Consider the following 25,195-nt stretch of genomic DNA (forward strand, 5'->3'; position numbering starts at 1 on the left):
AATAATTGTGGTAAGCTGATACTGTGCCAAGGTACCCCCACAGTAATAGTGCTCCCAAAAGTCCCACCAGTAGGAATAATTTACTGCTAGAGCACACATGGTAGTAATAGTGCTCCTACAGTGCCCCCAACATGTCCCCACTGTGCCCCATAAATAATAATGCTCCCATAGTGCCCATACTAGTAATCATGTTCTCCATAGACCCCCAGTAGTAACAAAGCCCATCATAATGCCCCCCAGTAGTAAATTCTCCCTACAATGTGCCAGTGCAAAAAAATACCCCCTTTTAATGCCCCCAGTTGAGCTAATGTCCCCATAGTGCCCCCACAATGTGCCAGTATAAAATGCCATTATATAGTGCCCCCAGTAAACGCCCCCATAGTGCTCCTCTCCCCCTTCTTCCTAGTGCCCCCATAATGTACCAGTATAAAATGCCCCATATATAGTGCCCCAGTAGTTCCCTTCAGTGTCCCATAATTTGCAAGTATAAAATACCTCTTCTTAGTGCCCCCCCATAGATGAGCCCATAGTACTCCCCTTCCCCGTGGTACCCACCATAATGTGCCCCAGTAGAAAATGCCCCTATACAGAGCCCCCATATAAACTACCCCTTCTTTGTGGCCTCAGTAGATGCCCCCAATCATGTGCCACTAAGAAGTGCCCCCCAATCATGTGCCAGTAACAAATACTGGCACATGATTGGGGGGGGCATCTATGGCGGTATTTAATACTGGCACATGATTGAGGGGGCATTTGTTACTGGCACATGATTGGGGGGCATCTATGGGGTGTTTATTTTTTTTATAAAAAAAATAAACACCTATACTTACCTCCATCACGCTGGCAGTGATGCGATGCGGGCCTCTTCCGGCCTGTGTCCCACACTGTACAGCTCAGCCGGCGAGATGACATCATTGCACCGTCTACATCGGCTTCTGATAGGCTGCAGGCACTTGGCCTGCAGCCTATCAGAGGAACGGGGAAGGGAGACGCCTCTCCCTCCCCTGCCCCACCGCAGCACTTCCATCTGTATCGCTGTCCTGAGAACTGCGATACAGATGATTTTGGAGATGAGCGCTTCCACAATGGAAGTGCTCATCTCCCTGTGCCCTGCCGTTGCCCCCACATGTCACCAGTGGCCAGCGAGGCTCAAGAGGCAGCCGCCTTGGGCCCCCCAGGAACAACTGGGCCCAGGGCAGCTGCCTATTTTGCCCTGCATTATAGATGGCCCTGACAAAACAATATGAAAGTCTGGCTTGTATGGAGGTGATATTACCATTACGATATAGCTGATGCTGCAGTTGCCGTAGTTGAGAGTCTAGGAGAGTGAGGTGGGCGACCATCTGATGCTTTGGACGGGAAGTTGACAGTGAAGCATTATCCATTGGGATGACTTCTGTCTCCACAAGATATTAGAATTTTCAAGAGACTTGACCCGATGGTTCTCCTCTGAAACTGTAGCACACATGGCAAGATTTACTTTTAGCGGATGTTCATCCTCTGCAGGGGCCCAGTGCAGAGATTCTTCTCTTCAAAAGTGTCAAAGGGACCAAGGCCACAAATAGATGTACTGAGTTAGGTACTCCTGGAAATTGTTGAAGATTCTAAGCAGCTATAAGGGACTGGTCTAGTGGTCTCTATAATCAGAAGAGTGCATCTTCAGCACAATATATCTGGGAGAGAAGGATTTGCTAGGCGCGACCACATCCTGTGGATCTGATCAGTGTGGAGATAAATTTTCACAACTTGCGGCAATAGAGCAGAAAATAGATGTAAAGCAGCCTCTTTCAAATTAATAATGGTCTAAAGCAGAGATCCCAAACCACGGGCAATGGATCATTTGGTACTGGGCCACAGGGGGTGCCAGAGTTGGACGGTGGGGATGGTAACCATTGGCCCGAATCATGACGGTTAGCATCATAGGCTGGAGGCCGTTAGGCCTGAGGTCAATGAGTGTAGTGGTACATGCATGATGGTCGTGACCTCCTGTATCGGCTCATAGGCAGCCAGCACCGCAGGCCAAAAGAGGCCTGCATTGTAGACAGCGGGAGTGGGAGTTTTTTTTGTGTGTGTATGTGGAACCCACATGGGAGGGATTGGGACATTATATGTAAAGAGGGTATTAATTGTTAAGAAGCCAGTAAAGGGGGGCACTATATGTAAAGAGACCACTACTGGGTGGCATTTTATGTGATGAGAACATGACTTGGGACATTATATGTGACAGGCCACTACTCGGGACTATTATATGTAAAGACAACACTACATGGGGCATTATATGTACAGAGAGTAAAACTGGGGGGACATTATGTACAGATGGCAGTACTGGAGGCTGTTATACGTACATAGGTGTCACTGTCCCTCCCGTGACACAGGTGAGAAGATTGGATAGACTTGCAGCACGTGAGGCTATCTGACAGGTCTCTCTGTTTTCCTCTTAGCATGTTGTTTGGCAGGATCTCATCTCTCATCAGGTTCTGCTCGTTATCAGTGATGAGGCTCCATTTAGGTCCGCCTCACATTGCTGACCATGTGGTTGATATATACTTTGTTCAGTTCAGGGAGTTGTGCAAATTATATTTTAGACTACGCCCTAACTCTTCTGGGGACGAGAGTCAGAGATTGGGGATTATTTCATTACTGAACGGTGACGCTCAGTCTTGGGCTTTTTCTTTGCCAACCGGATCACAATCCCTCCGGTCGGTAGATTAATTTTTCAGAGCTCTGGGGCTCATCTACGATGACCTAGATCGGGTTTCCCTGGCCGAATCTAAGTTGCGTGGCGTGCGGCAGGAAGAGCATTCTGCAGAGTCCTATTGCTCTGAATTTAGGAGGTGGGCAACTGACACTGAGTGGAATGACCCAGCTCTCCGTAGTAAATTCTGTCAAGGACTGTATGAGAACCTGAAGGACGCCTTGGCATTTCACGAAAATCCTGAATCGTTGGAGGTGGCCAGGTCTCTAGCTGTACATATTGATAGACGCCTGAGGGAGAGATCTAAAGTTTCTCTTGACCGAGACGAACTGTCATATGGGGAAGCGGCTGCTTCTGACAATCTAGGTAAAGAGACACTCGAGCTCATGTCTGGTGATGAGCCAATGCAATTGGGGCAGGTCACTCTTGGACCAGGTAATAAAAGCTTTAGGGTTAAGAAAATACTTTGCTTTTCCTGTGGTAAAAGAGGACATTTTGTTAACATATGTCCTTATGTTAAACATTAAGGTGAAAAGGGAAAAAAAAAAAGGTCTAATGTGTTTAGTCCTCTTCTCACTCCTGGTAGTGTGGGTGGGGAATCTGAGAATATACTTTTGTCATTTACCGGTAGTACCCGATTTCTCCTGCCTGCCAAGGTGGCACTAGACTCCAAAACTGTGGAAATTGAAGTATTTGACAGTGGGGCAGGGGTTAACCTAGTGGTTGGTCAGTTTGTCCGTATGCATGGTTTGACAACAAGCGCATTAACGAAAATATTTCTGTGTTTGCGATTGATTCCGCCCCTCTCTCTTAAAAGTGTCTGTCTCAAATGGTGCAGGACATTCGCCTAAAGGTGGGAGATTCTCATATTGAATCCATTTCATGTTTTGTGCTGGAGGGCTTGCCTGCTCTTTTGGTGCTAGGTTTACCATGGTTAACCAAACATAACCCTGTCTCTAGCTGTACATATCGATTGCCAAGCGAGACAGATTCTCGATTGGAGTGATTATTACCTTGACAACTGTCTCAGCACATTGCTTTCTGTTGTAACTACAAAAATTTTACCTTCTTTTCTTTCTGATTTTTCAGATGTTTTCTCTGAGAGTGGAAACCAGGAGTTGCCTCCTCATAGGGAGTATGATTGCCCGGTCAACCTTATTCCCGGAGATAGATTGCCAAAGTCTCAGTTGTATGATCTTTCTGAACCCAAAAGAGTAGTCCTGCGAGAGTACATCACCAAGAGTTTGGCTAAAGGGTTTTTCGTTGTTAAAAAAAATGATGGAAGTCTTAGGCCATGTTTGAGGATCCTGGTCCGATAGTTTGGAGGATCCTGGTCCGATATTGGCTGATGGGGTGGTTGTATCTACCCTTTATCCAGAACCTGAGGCAGAGGTGTTGGAGGCCCATGGAGAGGCACCCGATTCCTGTCCTCCAGGGTTGTTTGTCCCTTCAGAACTACGGCACAAGGTGTTTAAGGAACATCACGGTACTGTTCTTACAGGACACCCTGGGAGCAGATCCACTTTGGATCTTATTTCCCGGAGATTCTGGTGGCCAGGGTTACGTAAATGTGCTGAGGGCTATAGGGCAGCTTGTGGGACTTGTGTGCGTGCCAAGGTGACTTGTACATGGCCTTCAGGATCTCTACTTCCCTTGTCTGTCCCATCACGACTCTGGACTCATTTGCCCATGGACTTTATCACAGATTTGCGTAATTCCTCAGGGAAAACTGTGATTCTGGTGGTTGTTGACCGCTTCAGCAAGATGGCGCACTTTATATCACTATCAGGTTTACCTAATGCCAAACTTATCGATAACATCGTGAAACTACACCGCATTCTCTCTGATGTGGTGTCTAATAGAGGGACTAAATTTGTTTCCAGATTCTGGAAGGCGTTCTGTACTTGCCTGGGGGTCCAATTGTCCTTCTCTTCGGCCTTTCATCCTCAGTCGAACGGACAGACTGAGCGCACTAACCAGAATCTGGAGACTTATTTGAGATGTTTTGAGAATCAGGAAGAGTGGTCTTCATTTTTGTCATTTGCCGAGTTTGCAATAAATAACCATAGACAGGAGTCCACTGATAAGTCGCAGTTTTCTGGTACATACAGACGTGGACAAAATTGTTGGTACCCTTTGGTCAATGAAAGAAAAAGTCACAATGGTCACAGAAATAACTTTAATCTGACAAAAGTAATAATAAATTAAAATTCTATAAATGTTAACCAATGAAAGTCAGACATTGTTTTTCAACCATGCTTCAACAGAATTATGTAAAAAAATAAACTCATGAAACAGGCATGGACAAAAATGATGGTACCCCTAGAAAACACAGAACATAATGTGACCAAAGGGACATGTTAATTCAAGGTGTGTCCACTAATTAGCATCACAGGTGTCTACAACCTTGTAATCAGCCATTGGGCCTATATATATGGCTCCAGGTAATCACTGTGTTGTTTGGTGATATGGTGTGTACCACACTCGACATGGACCAGAGGAAGCAAAGGAAAGAGCTGTCTCAAGAGATCAGAAAGAAAATTATAGACAAGCATGTTAAAGGTAAAGGCTATAAGACCATCTCCAAGCAACTAGATGTTCCTGTGAGTACAGTTGCACATATTATTCATAAGTTTAAGATCCATGGGACTGTAGCCAACCTCCCTGGACGTGGCCGCAGGAGGAAAATTGATGACAAATCTAAGAGACGGATAATCCGAATGGTAACAAAAGAGCCTAGAAAGACTTCTAAAGAGATTCAAGGTGAACTTCATGCTCAAGGAACATCAGTGTCAGATCGCACCATCCGTCGTTGTTTGAGCCAAAGTGGACTACATGGGAGACGACCAAGGAGGACACCATTGTTGAAAACGAATCATAAAAAAGCAAGACTGGAATATGCCAAACTACATGTTGACAAGCCACAAAGCTTCTGGGAGAATGTCCTGTGGACAGATGAGACAAAAATCGAAGTTTTTGCCAAGGCACATCAGCTGTATGTTCACAGACGAAAAAATGAAGCATATCAAGAAAAGAACACTGTCCCTACTGTGAAACATGGAGGAGGCTCTGTTATGTTCTGGGGCTGCTTTGCTGCGTCTGGCACAGGGTGTCTTGAATCTGTGCAGGGTACAATGAAATCTCAAGACTATCAAGGAATTCTAGAGAGAAATGTACTAGCCAGTGTCAGAAAGCTTGGTCTCAGTCGCAGGTCATGGGTCTTGCAACAGGACAATGACCCAAAACACACCGCTAAAAACACCCAAGAATGGCTAAGAGGAAAAAATTGGACTATTCTAAAGTGGCCTTCTATGAGCCCTGACCTCAATCCTATTGAGCATCTTTGGAAGGAGCTGAAACATGCAGTCTGGAAAAGGCACCCTTCAAACCGGACACAACTGGAGCAGTTTGCTCATGAGGAGTGGGCCAAAATACCTGCTGAGAGGTGCAGATGTCTCATTGACAGTTACAGGAAGCGTTTGATTGCAGTGATTGCCTCAAAAGGTTGCGCAACAAAATATTAAGTTAGGGGTACCATCATTTTTGTCCATGCCTGTTTCATGAGTTTATTTTTTTACATAATTCTGTTGAAGCATGGTTGAAAAACAATGTCTGACTTTCATTGGTTAACATTTATAGAATTTTAATTTATTATTACTTTTGTCAGATTAAAGTTATTTCTGTGACCATTGTGACTTTTTCTTTCATTGACCAAAGGGTACCAACAATTTTGTCCACGTCTGTATAGGTTCCATCTGCAGTTTGGCACATTTTCTGGTACCGAGACTTCTGGTATACCTCAAGAGGAAAGATTCTCCTCTTCATTGTCATCTATTTGGCGAAAGATTCAAAACAACTTTAAAAAAAATGGTCAAAAAAGTATAAATGTATGGCTGACGAGAGACATATGAGTGGTCCGGACCTGAGAGTGGGTGATTCTGTGTGGCTGTCCACAAGAAACATTAAGTTGAAGGTACCCTCTTGGAAGTTGGAGCCAAGGTTTATCGGGCCATACAAGATCTCTGCCATTATTAATCCGTATAGTATATTTGTAGGATGCACAGGATTGCTGGTCCCCCAACCAGGGTGCTCTCAGTCCCGCAGTGTCACCCCACTGCTAAAATAAGAACCAGAAAATTGTATAAAAAGGACTGGGCACACCTAGGGTATTGGGTCACAGATTTTATTTAGTAGAATTAAAATACATTATTTTATGGAATACACAGTAGTGAAATATCTGACAATATTTCTAAAAATTCTAAAGGGCAATCTCACAGTAAAGGTGATTAAGATATTGTGTCACCTGTGACTGTCAACACTGGAGGTTGCACCTAAAAAGCCACAACACTACAACTGTTACAATGTATCCAGGGGCAAACACACAACACTACCCGATAATCTATAAATACAGTAAAAATGTTACATCACATGGCCTTCCACTTAAAAATAAAATAAAATAATTATGGCATCAATTGATTATAGCAGCATAGTTCAATTGTAGCAGCAATGATGGCAACAAGATATCAAAAATGACCCAAGTTCTTTTGAATATTGAAAATTTGGAAATAACTAAAATTCCTTTAAATGTTCTGTTGAACAATAGCATTAACTCAGGAATAAGGTTTTCAATATTGTCCCCAATGGTAAGCAGCAGCATATAGCCTTAAATCCTCTGGTCGGACTTGTTAAGGCCATGTATAATTCTAGACGGCAGAGTCTCGCTATGTTGCTGACCTAGCGGCGTCCCGCTTAAAGTCAGTATTAGAGCATGTAACAATATCACCGGCTTTTTATGTTAGAACGATCTTACCGGTGTTGGTCGAAACGATCTTACCGGTGTTGGTCATTTTTGATATCTTGTTGCCATCATTGCTGCTACAATTGAATTATGCTGCTATAATTAATTGATGCCATAAATATTTTATTTTTAAATGGAAGTCTATGTGATGTAACATTTTTACTGTATTTATAGATTATCAGGTAGTGTTGTGTGTTTGCCCCTGGATACATTGTAACAGTTGTAGTGTTGTGGCTTTTTAGGTGCAACATCCAGTGTTCCACCATCAGGCTCTGCTCATACTGGCAGGAGTTAGGGAAAGGCCAAGTGATTACTAGAAGGTCAACATCCATCTTCCTTAGCTTTTAAAGGCCTAGACTGTTGTCAATTTCTTTTGTGTGTATCTGGTGTTTTCCCCTTCCCCATTACCCATGACAATAGGGCACTCCAGGGAGGGGGGGGGGGCATTATATCTACTGGGGCCTAAATAGAAAGTATTACTGAGAGGGATTGATGCCTAAATGGGTATGATTGCTAATGGGCATAAAAAGAGACACCATTGCTAAATAGATGTGTTTTGTGTCTAATTATGGAGTTGTTGTGTTGTTGTGAGGGGACATCATCAAAGTGATCTGTGCAAGGCAAGACTAAGAAAAAAAAAAAGGAAAGAGAACAACTCCAGTCAGAGAAGACATGTGGTGAAGAAGTATTATTTTGCCTTTATATAAGGTTGTTGGTAATGCTAGCCACCTCAAAATACGTGTAGACATGTAAATGCACCCTTAAAACACAAGAAAAATTATAAAAACAGAAACCCATAAAACTGGTGAAATTGTTGTATTTTTGTATTTTTCAATTCCACCTTATTTGCAATTTTTTTTTCCAGCTTCCCACTTCATTGTATGCATTTTATAGTAAATGGTGCCATTAGAAAGTGCAACTTGTCCCACAAAGAATATGCCCTCATACAGCTATGTGAACTGGAAAGTAAAAAAGGTATGACTCCAAGAAGACATTGTATACAAGAAAGAGTTAATGCCACAACTTTTGATGCCATTAATCATTGCATTCTTCTAATTAAATATTGCTCTATAAATAATTTCTTCTAGAGCTTTTTTTTTCTGTTCCAGAACAGTGTCCTAGTACAGAGCAGAGAGGGAGCTAAGATGTTGCACGTATACGTTAATTTAATACTATCTTCTTACATTGATTATATGGTCTTGGTGAGTGAAAATTGAAGTACAATCCCTTTCATTTTTGCATTTAAGGCAGATAGTGTAAGTAACCTGTCAACTGAAGCATTACAAGCAGCAGACAGGAAGAGAGACTGCATATGCACACCGTGCACGGCGTCTCCTCATACAGCTGATCGGCGGGGATCCGGGTGTCGGATACCTGCAGATCCGATATTGATTACCTATCCTGAGGATAACTCATAAATAGTAAAAGCCCGGATAACCCCTTTAATAAATGCGAACAGAAGACATACTTTATGCAACAAGAAAAAAAATCAATCAACACTGGTGAAAAGGAAAATTAAACAATTGCCCATAGAAACCAACCAGATTCCATCCCTCTCCGCTCCAAATCCTGCAGGTGATAATTTCCTCTTTAGCAGGGTTTAGTCAAAGAAGTGGGATTTGTTACTGTTCTCCTTTTGCAGGCAGAGCTTATTCTTCTGGGAAGTGTATGATCTCCTGGGGCACTTATAGAAAAATTCTGTATATCTTAAAGGGTGATACAGATTATGATCAAAATATAAAGGAAGTAGTGCAATTGCTACATTTAGTGTGTTAAGCCTTTTTTTTTTTTTAACTAGATTATGGAGTTGCTTTTCTGTGACTGTCACCTTCCTTGTCAGTTTGTTTCTTCTTGATGAGAATGATGCTTTGCTTAGGGAAAGCAAGAAACAGGAACAGCAGATCATGTAATATGCACTTTACCTAGAGTGCATCAAGATGGGCTGATAACGCAATAGTGACCATACAGTCATGTGAAAAAATTAGGACACCCTTTGAAAGCATGTGGTTTTTTGTAACATTTTTAATAAAAGGTTATTTCATCTCCGTTTCAACAATACAGAGAGATTAAAGTAATCCAACTAAACAAAGAAAACTGAAGAAAAGTCTTTTCAAGATCTTCTGTAAATGTCATTCTACAAAAATGCCTATTCTAACTGAGGAAAAAGATAGGACACCCTCACATGTATTCCCTCTTAAATTGGCTCAGATCTCACACAGGTATATCACACCAGGTGCACATAATTAGTAGATCGTTACTCTGCATGTTGAATGAGGCTTGCCCTATTTAAACCTCAGACATTTAGTTTGGTGTGCTCCTGACTGTTGAAGTGAGAGTGAGCACCATGGTGAGAGCAAAAGAGCTGTCAGAGGACTTCAGAAAAAAGATTGTAGCAGCCTATGAGTCTGGGAAGGGATTTAAAAAGATCTCAAAAGATTTTGAAATCAGCCATTCCACTGTCCGGAAGATAGTCTACAAGTGGAGGGCTTTCAAAACAACTGCCAACATGCCCAGGACTGGTCGCCCCAGCAAGTTCACCCCAAGAGCAGACCGCAAGATGCTAAAAGAGGTCTCCAAAAACCCTAAAGTGTCATCTCGAGAACTACAGCAGGCTCTGGCTACTGTTGATGTAGAAGTACATGCCTCTACAATCAGAAAGAGACTGTACAAGTTTAACTTGCATGGGAGGTGTGCAAGGAGGAAACCTTTGCTTTCCAAGAGAAACATCGAGGCCAGACTGACATTTGCCAGAGATAAAGTTGACAAAGACCAGGACTTCTGGAATAATGTTCTTTGGACAGATGAGTCCAAAATTGAATTATTTGGACACAACAGCAGAGGACATGTTTGGCGTAAACCAAACACAGCATTCCAAGAAAAGAACCTCATACCAACTGTGAAGCATGGAGGTGGAAGTGTCATGGTTTGGGGCTGCTTTGCTGCAGCAGGACCTGGTCAGCTCACCATCATAGAATCCACGATGAATTCTACTGTGTATCAGAAGGTGCTTGAAGAACATGTGAGACCATCAGTTAGAAAATTAAAGCTGAAGCGGAACTGGACCATGCAACATGACAATGACCCAAAACATACTAGTAAATCAACCAAAGATTGGCTGAAAAAGAAGAAATGGAGAGTCCTGGAATGGCCAAGTCAAAGTCCAGATTTGAATCCCATTGAGATGCTGTGGGGTGACTTGAAAAGGGCTGTACGTGCAAGAAACCCCTCAAACATCTCACAGCTGAAAAAGTTCTGCATTGAGGAGTGGGGTAAAATTTCCTCAGACCGATGTCGAAGACTGGTAGATGGCTACAAGAACCGTCTCACTGCAGTTATTTCAGCCAAAGGAGGTAACACTCGCTATTAGGGGCAAGGGTGTCCTATCTTTTTCCTCAGTTAGAATAGGCATTTTTGTAGAATGACATTTACAGAAGATCTTGAAAAGACTTTTCTTCAGTTTTCTTTGTTTAGTTGGATTACTTTAATCTCTCTGTATTGTTGAAACGGAGATGAAATAACCTTTTATTAAAAATGTTACAAAAAACCACATGCTTTCAAAGGGTGTCCTAATTTTTTCACATGACTGTATATAGTGTCTGGGACATAAGAGATTGTATGAGAACAGCTGTGGGAAGAATCTACTGGATAATGAAAGCTACAACGCTACAAGCCACTTTAACTAGCATGGCCTACCACTGGAAAGAAAGTAGAGATTAGGATGTTTGGAATCTGTTCAGTTACACTTTCTTTCGTAGAATATGCCAAAAGGCTATCCTTTACAGAATTGGATGTGGATCCACAGTGTCATTCAACGGATAGGGCTTAGGTCTACTTCTAAGTGCATTAAGTGGCACCCTGGTCTTTACTCTATCACCCCTATCCAGAGATATGTTCTCTGCTGCAGGGGAATAGTCTTGTTCAATGACTTTTGACCCATTAAATGGCACCAAGGGATCAGACCAAACCGTATTCAGGAAACAAGTCAAAGTCAGAGCAGCACAATCCAACAGTCTAAGGCTAGGTTCACACCTGAGCGTTTTACAGATCGTTCCTACACGCTGTAAAACGCTCAACAGGCAAAAACCAATGTTTCCCTATGGGCATGGTTCTCACCTGAGCGTTTTACAGCGCGTACGAATGCGCTGTAAAACGCCCTACGCCCGAAGAAGTACAGGAGCTTCTTTTGGGCGTATTGTCGCGCATAACACCTCTGTTTTTCATTGTACGCCTCTGTGGTCAATAGCAAGAAAGCGCGTACAACGCACGTTTCCAAAATACAAAAACGCCCCAAAATACGCCTCAAAAACGCCCGATAAAAACGCCTGTAAACAGCGCTTATCGAATACGCTCAGGTGTGAACCCAGCCTTAGGCATTATGCACAAAACCGTAGTTCGGGTCCGCAACCGAGCTGCAGTTTTTGCGGCTCGGGTGCGGACTCATTCACTTCAATGGGGCCGCAAAAGATGCGGACAGCACTCAGTGTGCTGTCTGCATCCTTTGCTCTGTTCCGTGGCCCCGCAAAAAAAAATAGAACATGTCCTATTCTTGTCCGTTTTGCGGACAAGAATAGGCATTTCTACAATGGGCCGCTCATTCTGTTCCGCAAATTGCGGAAGGCGCACGGGTGGCTTCCGTTTTTTGTGGAACACAAAAAATGGAATGGTCATGTGCATGAGACCTAAAGGTGTGGGCAGGCAAAGGGTCAAATCCAGTAAACAGGCAGAGGTTGCACATGGTCAATCGGAACTGTAGCACACCTTACTTAGCAGGAACTAGCAAGCTGGGAAACCTATTGCTCAGGCACCTTCCCTGTTTGTGCCTTAAATGGTCACTAACTAACTTTTCAAAAACTTCTTCATAAAGGTTACTTTAGGTGAGTCTGAACAAACTTTAAAAGTTTTTAGGTTATCCATCCTAAAAACACTTCTGAAATCTCTGGCACTGTCTCACTTCTCTTCTAGAAATTTTGCTGTCCACTCACTGTTACTAGGTAAATCCCGTACAGCTCAGCAGTTTGAAGAATGTGTGTGTGGTTTTTCGGGGAGGGGGTGTCTATCTTCACTAGCTGGCTCCAGAGCTCAGTGCAGAAGTCCCTTCCTCACCCAGAGCTCAGTGCTAGAACACAGCAGAATGCTCAGTATCTTAGACTGCTGTTTACTATGTATGCCACATCATCCCTCCAGTACATAGTAAATGTATTTCTTACCCTAGTCCTAATAGAATTTGTATATGAAAACCCTATGTGCCTTTGCACGTTTTGGTTTTAGTTTATTAGTATCTTTCACTGGACTGACTCTGTGTCATTTTCATAGTCCTTGCTGCGTCTGTGCTATTAGCATAATGTGTATTCCTAGATCATTCCTTTCTGTGTGCATAAACCATCTCTTACATACTGTGTGCCGAGGATAGGGATACAGGCTAGGTTGGCTGCACATGCTTGTTAGAATGTCTGAAGCATGTAATCGGCGTGTCCCAGTGATCGGTGCTTTCTTGGCGCTTTTTGAAAGGCTGCACAGCAGCCAATCAACAAGCGTCATACACCTTGCCCAAAAAGGCCATCACAGCCATGCCTACTATTGGCATGGCTGTGATTGGCCAACTGCAGCATGTGACCCAGCCTCTATTTAAGCTGGAGTCACGTAGCACCGCCCGTCACTCTGCTCGGATTAGTGTAGGGATAGGCTGCAGCTGCTGTGAGGGAGAGATCAGGGAGAAATCTAATGAAGAACTGCTTTTTTACTCCGCGATCTACAGCAAATGTGATTTGTGGGTGCAGTGCAAATTTTTTTTAAGCCTGCCCTGACCCAACTACTACTGAAAACAAACTTTTTCTTACTTCAGTTTGTCAATATCAATACATAATCGGCAGCCATTTTATGCAACGATAGTGCACCAGCACAGGATATCTGCATGTCGGCAAGTCCAGAAATACAGCTTTTTGCTTACTAGGGTGAAAAAACCCCCCACCTGTTTCATATAGTGCACATCTAGGATTAGACATGCATAAGCAGGGACGTATTTAACAAGGGGCAAAAGGGGCAGCTGCCCCGGGCCCAGTTGCTCCTGGGGGGCCCAAGGCAGCTGCCTCTTGAGCCCTGCTAGCCACTGCCCCGGGTGTCAGGCTGTCAGCTACACAGGGGGTGCTGCCATGCCATGTCTGCTGGCACTCCAGGCAGCGTACTGTGAAGATTTTTTGTGAAGATTACATCAGAAAAAGGTGACAGGGCTGTTATGCTAATATACTGTAAACTACTGTATAGTGGGGGTGCTTTATACTGTGTGGGGGCCTGTATACTGTGTGGGGGCCTGTATACTGGGGCTGTATACTGCGAGGGGGCCTGTATACTGCGAGGGGGGCCTGTATACTGCGAGGGGGGCCTGTATACTGCGAGGGGGGCCTGTATACTGCGAGGGGGGCCTGTATACTGTGTGGGGGCCTGTATACTGTGGGGGGCTGTGTATACTGTGGGGGGCCTGTATACTGTGGGTGCTGTATATTGTGGAGTGCTATACTGCTGTACTGTATACTGTGGGGGGCTGTATACTGTGGGTGCTGTATAGTGTGTAGTGCTATACTGCTGTATTGTATAGTGTGGGGGGCTGTATAATGTGGGGTGCTGCATAGTTTGGGGTGCTGTAAACGGTGAGGTGCTATACTGCTCTACTGTATACTGTGAGGTGTTGTATACTGTGGGCTGCTATACTGCTTTACTATATACTGTGGGGTACTGTATAGTGTGGGGTGCTATACTGCATACTGTGTGGTACTGTATACTATAGGGTGCTATACTGCATACTGTAGGTTGCTGTATACTATATGGTGCTATACTGCATACTGTGGGGTGCTAGGGTGCACTGTAACACTAGGGTGAGCCGAGCCCTGGTCTCCTTCCTGCAGAGTGGTGCCCACTTCCAGCCTTAGCCCAGCTGCCCAGAGCACTGTTCCTGAGCCGCTGGAGTCTTCAGAACTGGAAGTATTTACAGTCATTCACTGTACTCTACCATATGTGTGGATTTTTTGTGTGTGTGTTGTGGTGGAGGGCGTGATTGCCTGCTAAGGTGTGGGAAGGCGGGATCCAGGGGGCCCAAGTAAATGTTTGCCCAGGGTCCAATCAATATTAAAGACGGCCTTGTGCATAAGTGAGTGTCACATTTAGGCCAGAAATACAGCTTTTTGCTTACTGGGTGAAAAAAAATCCTCTAAAATACTGCACATCTAGGATTAGACATGCATAAGTGAGTTTCACATTTAAGCCAGAAATACAGCTTTTTGCTTACTGGGGTGAAATAAAACCATCTGTTTCATATAGTGCACATCTGGGATTAGACATGCATAAGTGAGTGTCACATTTAGGCCAGAAATACAGCTTTTTGCTTACTGGGGTGAAAAAACACTCTAATATACTGCACATCTGGGATCAGACGTGCATAAGCGAGTGTCACATTTAGGCCAGAAATACGGCTTTTTGCTTACTGGGGTGAACAAATAACCATCTGTTTCATATAGTGCACATCTGGGATTAGACGTGCATAAGTGAGTGTCACATTTAGGCCAGAAATACTGCTGTCATATAGAGTAAAAAATAATAATAATTGAGTGCAATACCCTACATATGGGTTTTTATTGGCGCTTAATTATTTTTTAACAGACTTAACCACTTTTTACTTTGCTTGGTGAACACTATGAGGCAAACATCTAATAAGGGACGTGGTCATGGTCATGGTGGTGGTGTTGGTGGAGCCTCTGGTGCTGGGAGAGGACGTGGCCGTTCTGCCACAGCTACACGTCCTACTGAACCTACTACCTCAGGTCCCAGTAGCCGCCAGAATTTACAGCGATATTTGGTCGGGCCTAATGCCGTTCTAAGGATGGTAAGGCCTGAGCAAGTACAGGCGATAGTCAATTTGGTGGCCGACAGTGGATGCAGCACGTTCACATTATCTCCCACCCAGTCTTCTGCAGAAAGCGCACAGGTGGCGCCTGAAACCCATGCCCATCAGTCTGTCACATCACCCCCATGCATATCGGGGAACCTGTGTTAGCCTCAAGTCATGCAGCAGTCTCTTATGCTGTTTGAAGAATCTGCTGGCAGGGTTTCCCAAGGGCATCCACCTAGCCCTTCCCCAGGGGTGGAAGATATAGAATGCACTGACGCACAACCACTTATGTTTCCTGATGAGGACATGGGAATACCACCTCAGCACGTCTCTGATGATGACGAAACACAGATACCAACTGCGTCTTTCTGCAGTGTGCAGACCGAAAAGGAGGTCAGGGAGGAAGACTGGGTAGAAGACGATGCGGTCCTAGACCCCACATGGAATGAAGGTCGTGCCACTGACATTCAGAGTTCGGAGGAAGAGGCAGTGGTGAGACCGAGCCAACAGCGTAGCAAAAGCGGGAGCAGGGTGCAAAAGCAGAGCAGCCGTTGTCAAAACAATTCACCTGCTACTGGCCACCGTCACCAGGGACAGAGCGCACCAAAGGCAGCTTCAAGGAGTCCTCTGGCATGGCACTTCTTCACACAATGTGCTGACGACAAGACCCGAGTGGTTTGCACGCTGTGCCATCAGAGCCTGAAGCGAGGCATTAACGTTCTGAACCTTAGCACAACCTGCATGACCAGGCATCTACATGCGAGACACAGGCTGCAGTGGAGTAAGCACCTTCAAAACCAAGAAAGGGCTCAGGCCCCTCCTGCTCCCTCTTCTGCTGCTGCTTTGGCCCCTTCATCCGCCTCTGGAGGAACGTTGGCACCTGCCGCCCAGCAATGTGCCACCAACACCACCTCCGTCACCAAGCATCTCCACCATGTCACACGGAAGCGTTCAGCTCTCCATCTCACAAACCTTTGAGAGAAAGTGTAAATTCCCACCTAGCCACCCTCGATCCCTGGCCCTGAATGCCAGCATTTCTAAACTGCTGGCCTTTGAAATGCTGTCATTCAGGCTGGTGGAGACGGACAACTTCAAACAGCTCATGTCGCCTGCTGTCCCACAGTATGTTGTTCCCAGCCGCCACTACTTCTCCAGGAGAGCTGTGCCCTCCGTGCACAACCAAGTATCGGATAAAATCAAGTGTGCACTGCGCAACTCCATCTGTGGCAAGGTCCACCTAACCAGATACGTGGACCAGTAAGCACGGCCAGGGACGCTATATCTCCCTAACTGCACACTGGGTAAATGTAGTGGCGGCTGGGCCCCAGGCGGAGAGCTGTTTGGCGCACGTCCTTCCGTCGCCAAGGATCGCAGGGCATCATTCTTTGCCTCCTGTTGCCTCCTCTTCCTACTCAGCTTCCTCCTCCTCTTCTACCACCTCCTCATCCGGTCAGCGACAGACCTTCACCACCAACCTGGTGGTCAGCAGGCCGTTCTGAAACAAATATGTTTGGGGGACAGGCCCCACACCGCGCAGCAGTTGTGGCAGGGTATAGAACAACAGACCGACGAGTGGTTGCTGCTAGTGAGCCTCAAGCCCGGCCTGGTGGTGTGTGATAATGGGCGAAATCTCGTTGCAGCTCTGGGACTAGCCGGTTTGATGCACATCCTTTTCCTGGCTCATGTGCTGAATTTGGTGGTGTAGAAATTCATTCACAACTACCCTGACATGTCAGAGCTGCTGCATAAAGTGCAACAGGGCGTCTGTGCGCGCTTCCGGCGTTCTCATCCTGCCGCCGCTCGGCTGTCTGCTCTACAGCGTAACTTCGGCCTTCCCGCTTACCGCCTCATATGCGACGTGCCCACCAGGTGGAACTCCACCTTGCACATGCTGGAGAGACTGTGCGAGCAGCAGCAGGCCATAGTGGAGTTTCAGCTGCAGCACACACGGGTGAGTCGCACTGCGGAACAGCACCACTTCACCACCAATGACTGGGCCTCCATGCGAGACCTGTGTGCCCTGTTGCGCTGTTTCGAGTACTCCACCAACATGGCCTGTGGCGATGACGCTGTTATCAGCGTTACAATACCACTTCTATGTCTCATTGAGAAAACACTTAGGGCGATGATGGAAGAGGATGTGGCACAGGACGAGGAGGAGGAGGAGGAAGAGGGGTCATCTCTAACACTTTCAGGCCAGTCTTTTAGAAGTGGCTCAGAAAGAGGATTTTTGCAACAGCAGAGGCCAGGTACAAATTTGGCCAGCCAGGGCCCACTACTGGAGGACGAGGAGGATGAGGATGAAGCATGTTCACAGCGGGGTGGCATCCAACGCAGCTCAGACCCATCACTGGTGCGTGGCTGGGGGGATACGGAGGATGCAGACGATACGCCTCCCACAGAGGACAGCTTGTCCTTATCTCTGGGCATCCTGGCACACATGAGCGACTACAAGCTGCAGTGCCTGCACAACGACTGCAGAGTTGCCCACATTTTAACGTGTGCTGACTACTGGGTTGCCACCCTGCTGGATCCCCGGTACAAAGACAATGTGGAGCGTGATCGGAAGATGCGCGACTACAGGCGCGTGCTGGTGAATGCACTCCTGAAAGCATTCCCGACTGACGCCGGGGGACAAGTGGAAGCACAAGGCGAAGGCAGAGGAGGAGGAAGAGGTCGCCAACGCAGCTGTGTCAGTGCCAGCACCTTAGAAGGCAGGGTTAGCATGGCCGACATGTGGAAAAGCTTTGTCACCTCGCCGCAACAACCGGCCCCAACTGCTGATATGGAGCGTGTTAGCAGGAGGCAGCGTTTGAACAACATGGTGGAACAGTACCTGTGCACACGCCTACACGTACTGACTGATGGTTCTGCCCCATTCAACTTCTGGGTCTCCAAATTTTCCACATGACCAGAGCTTGTCCTGTATGTCTTGGAGGTGCTGGCCTGCCCTGCAGCTAGTGTACTCTCTGAAAGTGTATTTAGCACGGCAGGAGGAGTCATTACAGACAGACGCAGCCCCCTGTCCACAGCCATTAAAATGAACTAGGCTTGGATCCCTCAGGACTTGTCTGTACCTTGTGCAGAATAGACAGTTCTAACAGCCTGAACCATCCACCCTTGTACTCAAGTGCACTTATTCCTTTTTTTTTTTTTTTTTTATGTCCCCAAATTTTGGGGGATACCCCTATGTAAAAATGCACAATAACACACATCATTGTTGGCTACCTATTCCTCCTTCGCCGCCGCTTCCACCTAGACCTCCACGTGAGCCTACACGGCCACATCCACCCATTCACCGCCTCCTCAACCTATTCCTCCTACATCATTCCAATTTATTTATTTATCTTTAAGGTCTTTTATGTTTTTTTAATTCATTTCCCTATCCACATTTGTTTGCAGAGCATTTGCCATGCTCTTAAGCACATGTTGCTGCCTTTTGCAGCCCTCTAGCTGTTTCCAGGGCTATTTTTAGAGCCATTTTAGTGGCCAAAAGTTTGTCCCCATTGACTTCAATGGGGTTGGGGTTGGGGTTGGGGTTCGGGGTCAAGTTAAGGTCCCGAATCCGAACTTTTATTTTTTTTAAGTTCAACCAAACCTGCTGAACCCGAACATCCAAGTGTCCGCTCAACTCTGGTACTGACAGAACAACTCTTTGGACAGACCCCAGGCTCTCGGTGAACTGCAGAATGCAGCAGCTGCACACTGAGAGGACAGAAGTCAATGTAAGTAGACCAAAGTGTGAGGAATTCATTACAGCCTCCCTATGCACTGTCCCCAGAAAAAAAAAGAGTACATTTTAGAACTTCTCACAAATTAAGTTACCCTTTAAATACCCAAAGGAAGGCTACCCTAGGCTCAGGACAGATTAAGTTGTGCTCTCTCTCTCTCTGGCCCTTTAAGAGGTGCACCCTATGAGCAGAGGCTGCAGGTAGAAAATAACACGGATGGAACTAGCTGAAAGGATGGAATAGCACCAGTGCTGTGGCTGCATTGCCCGCCAGGAAGGTGAAGGTGGATGCCGGTGGCACAGATCAGGGGAGGCTGAGTGGATGGATGGCAGCGGACTGCATCTCCTGTTTCAGACATTTCTCAGAAAGAGGAATCCTGTGCAGCACTGTGCAATAAGGTTGGCTGGCTACTGTCCTCCACTGCCCATTTATTTACTGTGTGCCAGGCACACTCCCCTGCTACCGCAGGTCCCAGCCACGTGTCCCCTATTTGATCCGCCGTGGGCCTGCGCTGCCGGCGTCATGACGTCGCTTCAATATTCCTACTGCGCATACCCACACCCAACGCATGGATGCCATGGCCACGCTGTAATCAAACTAAAGCCGCCTGGCACAGCCACGGCAGCTCCAGACATGGGGGAAACTGCGAGGAGAGATGGAAGAACAGCAGGCTCGATGAGCGGCTCCCCAAAGAGTCTTACGCCACCATAGGAAAGGTCGCCCACGGACTTAAAACCTGGACCCTCCACTGCCATCTTCATGTATTCTTCAGAGGTAGGTTCCCCAGGACCTCTTATCCGGAGGACAGGAAACCTGAACTGAGGTGTGGCGGGGGTGTGAACTTTTTATATCCTCAGGTTTCCTGTCCTGGATGGGAGGTTCATCACACATGGGTGCTGTCATGGGTGAGGGGAAAACTCATTATCCATTGTCTGCATCTATTGACATTTCTAGTCTATAAACCTTTCACAAAACAAATAAAATATTAAGCATTTTTTATATTAAAATAACTTCTTTGCATACTGTCCACACTTTTGACAATCCTGCAATGTATATTTGAAAGTATAAAATCTAGTAAATATCTTGAAAGTGATAGTATAGTGTGTGGTATTTCTATTGTAAAACATAGTCATGTGTGAAACTTTGGGGAGATCTTTTCTGGAGTGAAAAGCTGAAACTGCATTTCTGTGCTTGGACAAGCTCTGGATAATGAGTGTATTGTAAGGGCTAGGAATGTCTACAAATGACCACACCGGTTATTTTTAGAGATTTTTGTTACAGCAAGTGGAGCTGAAAATTTAAAGTGGTAAGACTTTTTCTATTCCCCTGTGCAAACTTCACATCACACACGACAAAACTGTATAGAAAGGTTATTGAATATTATGTTAGGACAATCAGAAAACTTTTGTGTCACCCTAATGATATTGATCTAGGTGCGCAAGTCCACCCAAGCCATCCAACAGATGTGAAGCAACTTTGAGGCTTACTGGCTCTAAGTCAGATAAGAGCTGGTTTGGAATGTCTCATAGTGCACAAGGCTGCCATTGTAAAGTATGCTGTTATCTGTCTCATGGATAGATTGTTGGCTTCCACATACCTGGCTTTTGGCATATAGCCTTTGTGTGGTTGTCTATTGTATTGTATTGCAGTTCGGCCGAGCATGCTCGCTCAGCACTAGTATGCATGCTAAATACAACATTATAATTAGTAGAAGGCAAATATTCCTCCTTTTAGTGGTGCAAGCAAAGAGGCGATGCTTCCAATAAGGGAGCAGTGACTGTTCATATACTGCTACTTGGAAGTGTAACAGCACATGCAGTCGCTGCCCTAGCGTCGGCAGCAGAACCTTTGCGCTTGCCCTGCTCCTCAGACCTGTGACCTGTGTTGGGGCTAAGTGAGATGTCTGGCCCTGTCAATCAAGCGGTAGGCGGAAGCTTCTTCAGCAGTGGGAACAACCCCTCGCCGCTGAAAAACTGTTTGATGAACGAATCGATTCACTCATCCTTAGTCCCTATATATTCGACACACATGGAAACAAACATCTCCAAAAAAACAACAACATACAATTCATGTATTAAAGTGCAAACTTATGCCAGACAATTTTCAAGAAATAATTTGCCATCAAAATTGTTATCAAGAGAATTTCTAAAAGTGGCAAGTATGAAAAACTGTGCAAAAGTAGATGTAAATTTAAACATGCCTACAGTGAAGAACAGAAGTATTTGAACACCCTGCGATTTTGCAAGTTCTCCCATTTAGAAATCATGGAGGTGTCTGAAATTCATATTGTAGGTGCATTCCCACTCTGAGAGACAGAATAAAAATAAAATTAAAATAAAATCAGGAAATCACATTGTATGATTTTTAAAGAATTTGTCTTGTACTGCTGCAAGTATTTTTGAACACCTGAGAAAAAGCAAGAATTCTGGCTCTCAAAGACCTGTTACTGTGCCTTTAAAAAGTCCACCTCTACTCCACTCATTAATCTAACTTAGTATTACCTGTCTGAGCTCTTTAAAGACACCTGTCCACCTCACAGTCAGTGAGACGCCAACTACTACCATAGAGAAGACCAAAGAGCTGTCAAAAGACACCAGAGACAAAATTGTGGACCTCCACTAGGCTTGAAAGGGCTATGGGGCAATTGTCAAGCAGCTTGGTGAAAATAAATCAACTGTTGGAGCAATTGTTATAAAATGGAAGAGGCTAAAGACGACTGCCAGTCTCCCTCGGACTGGGGCTCCATGCAAGATCTCACCTTGTGGGATATCACTGATGATAATAAAGGTGAGGAATCAGCCCAGAACTACAAGGGAGGAGCTGGTCAATGACATGAAGAGAGCTGGGACCACAGTTTCAAAGGTCACTGTCGGTAGAACACTACGCCGTCATGGTCTCAAATCATGCATTGCACGGAAGGTTCCCCTGCTCAAGTCATCACATGTCCAGGCCCATCTGAAGTTTGCCAATGACCATCTGGATGATCCAGAGAAGGCATGGGAGAAAGTCATGTGGTCAGATGAGACCAAAGTAGAACTTTTTGGTCTAAACTTCACTAGTCATGTTTGGAGCAAAAAGAAGGATGAGTTGCATTCCAAGAACACCATCCCTACTGTGGAGCATGGGAGTGGTAACATGCTTTAGGGGTGCTTTTCTGCGAAGGGGACAGGACGACTGCACTGTTTTAAGGAGAGGATGAATGGGGCCATTTATTGTGAGATTTTGAGCAACAACCTCCTTCCCTTAGTCAGAGCATTGAAGATGGGTCTTGGCTAGGTCTTTCAACATGACAAAGCCCCGAAGCACACAGCCAGGATAACCAAGGAGTGGCTCCGTAAGAAGCATATCAAGGTTCTGAAGTGGCCTAGCCAGTCTCCAGACCTAAATCCAATAGAACATCTTTGGAGGGAGTTGAAACTCCATGTTGCTCAGCGACAGCCCCGAAACCTGAAAAAACTAGAGGATATCTGTGTGGAGGAGTGGGCCAAAATCCCTGTTGCAGTGTGTGCAAACCTGGTCAAGAACTAAAGGAAATGTTTGACCTCTGTAATTGCAAACAAAGGCGGTGTTCAAATACTTATGTTCAGCAGTGCAAGACAAATACATTCTTATAAAATCATACAATGTGATTTCCTGAATTTTTTTTATTCTCTCTCTCAGAGTGGGAATGCACCTACAATTAGAATTTCAGATCCCTTCATGATTTCTAAGTGGGAGAACTTGCAAAATCGCAGGGTGTTCAAATACTTCTGTTCCTCACTGTATAAAAGAACTGAAGGGATACAAAAAGTGAAAAATGTATCTACTGATCAATACATGGCTCCTGTTCCAGAAAGTACTATGGATTGAACTCACAAATCAACTTAAGAACTGAAAATTCATGTTGTTATGGAGGATGGGGAGATGTATTAAGATAAGCCAGCCTTGATTTAGTGTGTAGTTTAATAAATCCATCCATACTCGGCAGGTCTGCGTGACAGAATCTGAATTCTATGGCAGCTGGATTTCAGGTATTACTTGTCAGAAAACTGGCATAATTAATGATAAATGTGTTGGGAAGTGGAGGTCCCACCCCCTCGTTTTTTTGTTTTTTTAATAAGTGGCAAGCATGAGGAAAAAAAGGCAAAGTCACAAATATCTGCATAAACGGGGCTTGTGCAAAATTTGCTAATTTTTGACAACACAATTTTGGCACTTGATAAATCACCTCTATTATGTTAGATCCAAGCTGTATGCCAAATATGTGGGCTCAGATATTATTCAACCCAAAGGGTAGCTTGAGACCAGGATTGTGACAAGGTCTTTATTACTGTACCAAACAGGCCTCTAAATTGTAATGGAGGAAGATCAACCTACAGACTGTCAGGCTGAGTCTATTTAGGACTTGGATATATTCAGTGCCCTAGACCAGGGATGGCCAACCTGAGGCTCTCCAGCTGTTGCAAAACTACAACTCCCAGCATGCCCAGACTGCCTACAGAAGGGCATGGTGGGAGTTGCAGTTTTACAACAGCTGGAGAGCCAAAGGTTGGCCATGCCTGCCCTAGACAATCGTTACTAGCGTAAGTGTACAGTAACACCCTTGACTCCTCAGAATGAGCAGAGGAAACCATGATCCCCAACTAGAAGGGTGTGATGGTTCTGGTGAGAGCTGCAGACTCCTTTCGGACAGCTTTCCAAGCACAGCACCGTACATTGCATAGTGGCAGTGCTTGGTATTGCAGCTCAGCCCCATTCACCTCAATTGGGCCAAGCTGCATCCAGGCCATGTGAATAATGTACAGTGACATCCCATGGCCTAGGAAGAGGCTGTGGCACTTACCAAGCATGTCTTCTTCTAACAGCTGATCAGCGGCAGTCCTGGGTGTCAGACCCAGTCGATCGGAAAATTGATGACCTATCTAATATAAATTCCCGAATAACCCCTTTAAGTGCCACCCACATTATATTGCAAATCTGTGCTGGATTATCAGATGTTGAATTCAAGGAATTTTACTGTAATTGGCACCTGTGTTACAGTTCTATTAGACTGCATGATATCACAGGCAGGACCAGCACTTATTGACAATAAACACATCCACCGCTAATCGTTTGCAGCGTCCAGTTACACGGGCCGATACAAAGTGAATGTGGGATGCACAATTGCTGACGCATCCCTGAATACACCAGAGATGTGCTGCCCGATAATTTGCATCTTTCATCCTGATGAAAGATGCAAATCAACCATCAAACAAGACTTTTGATGGCTGATACAGTGGCACGAATATATGGGTCATTTAATGCTTGTTCCCAATAATTGGTGTAAAAATTGCTCTGTCTACGGGCACATACTGGGGTAAATTTATTAAAACTGCCGTAAAGGAAATCTAGCTTAGATGCCTATAGCAACCAATCAGATTCCACCTTTCATTTTTGAGAGCTCCTTTGAAAAATGAAAGGTGGAATCTGATTGCTATGGGTAACTAAGCCAGTTTTCTTCGACACCAGTTTGATAAAGCTCCCCCATGTGCACAGTGCTTTCACATACAGGGTGTTTTCCATCAAATATAGTAAATTTTGACTTTCTCTAATTAATAAGCTTCATTTTTACATTTCCATTTAAGCACAATTGTCAAATAAATTGTAAAGACGTTGTGGAGAGAGAATACTAAAGAAATATTATAGATATAAAAAGAACAGAATGTATTCCCACTGCAAGAAAAGTATCCGTACCTTTTAATTGTTGCTGCAATGAACATATTATCTTGCCATTGCTGTTAATTTTCTGTTGCTTCCCAAAGTTTATTGTCTGGTACTTGACCTTGTTCTTGTTTGAACAGACAGCAATTCACTGCAGCTTCAAATTCACAAACTGCAAACCAATATAAAGTACTGTTTATGCGGGATTAATGCTCAAGTTTATGTTCATTTAATTAAAATCTGAGAAATGAATAATTGTATTCTAAACAGAAGGTACAAACAATAGGATGAAGATATAAAAATCGACAGAGATGGCAACCAATTAAAGGAAAAAAAAATAGAATGTGAAAATTAAAAGGGCCTACCACTAGCACATAGTATTTCTATTAAAAAGGGTTTTCGCACAAAAAATA

The sequence above is a fragment of the Bufo gargarizans genome, chromosome 5, assembly GCF_014858855.1.
Source record: "Bufo gargarizans isolate SCDJY-AF-19 chromosome 5, ASM1485885v1, whole genome shotgun sequence".
Taxonomy (NCBI): Eukaryota; Metazoa; Chordata; class Amphibia; order Anura; family Bufonidae; genus Bufo; species Bufo gargarizans.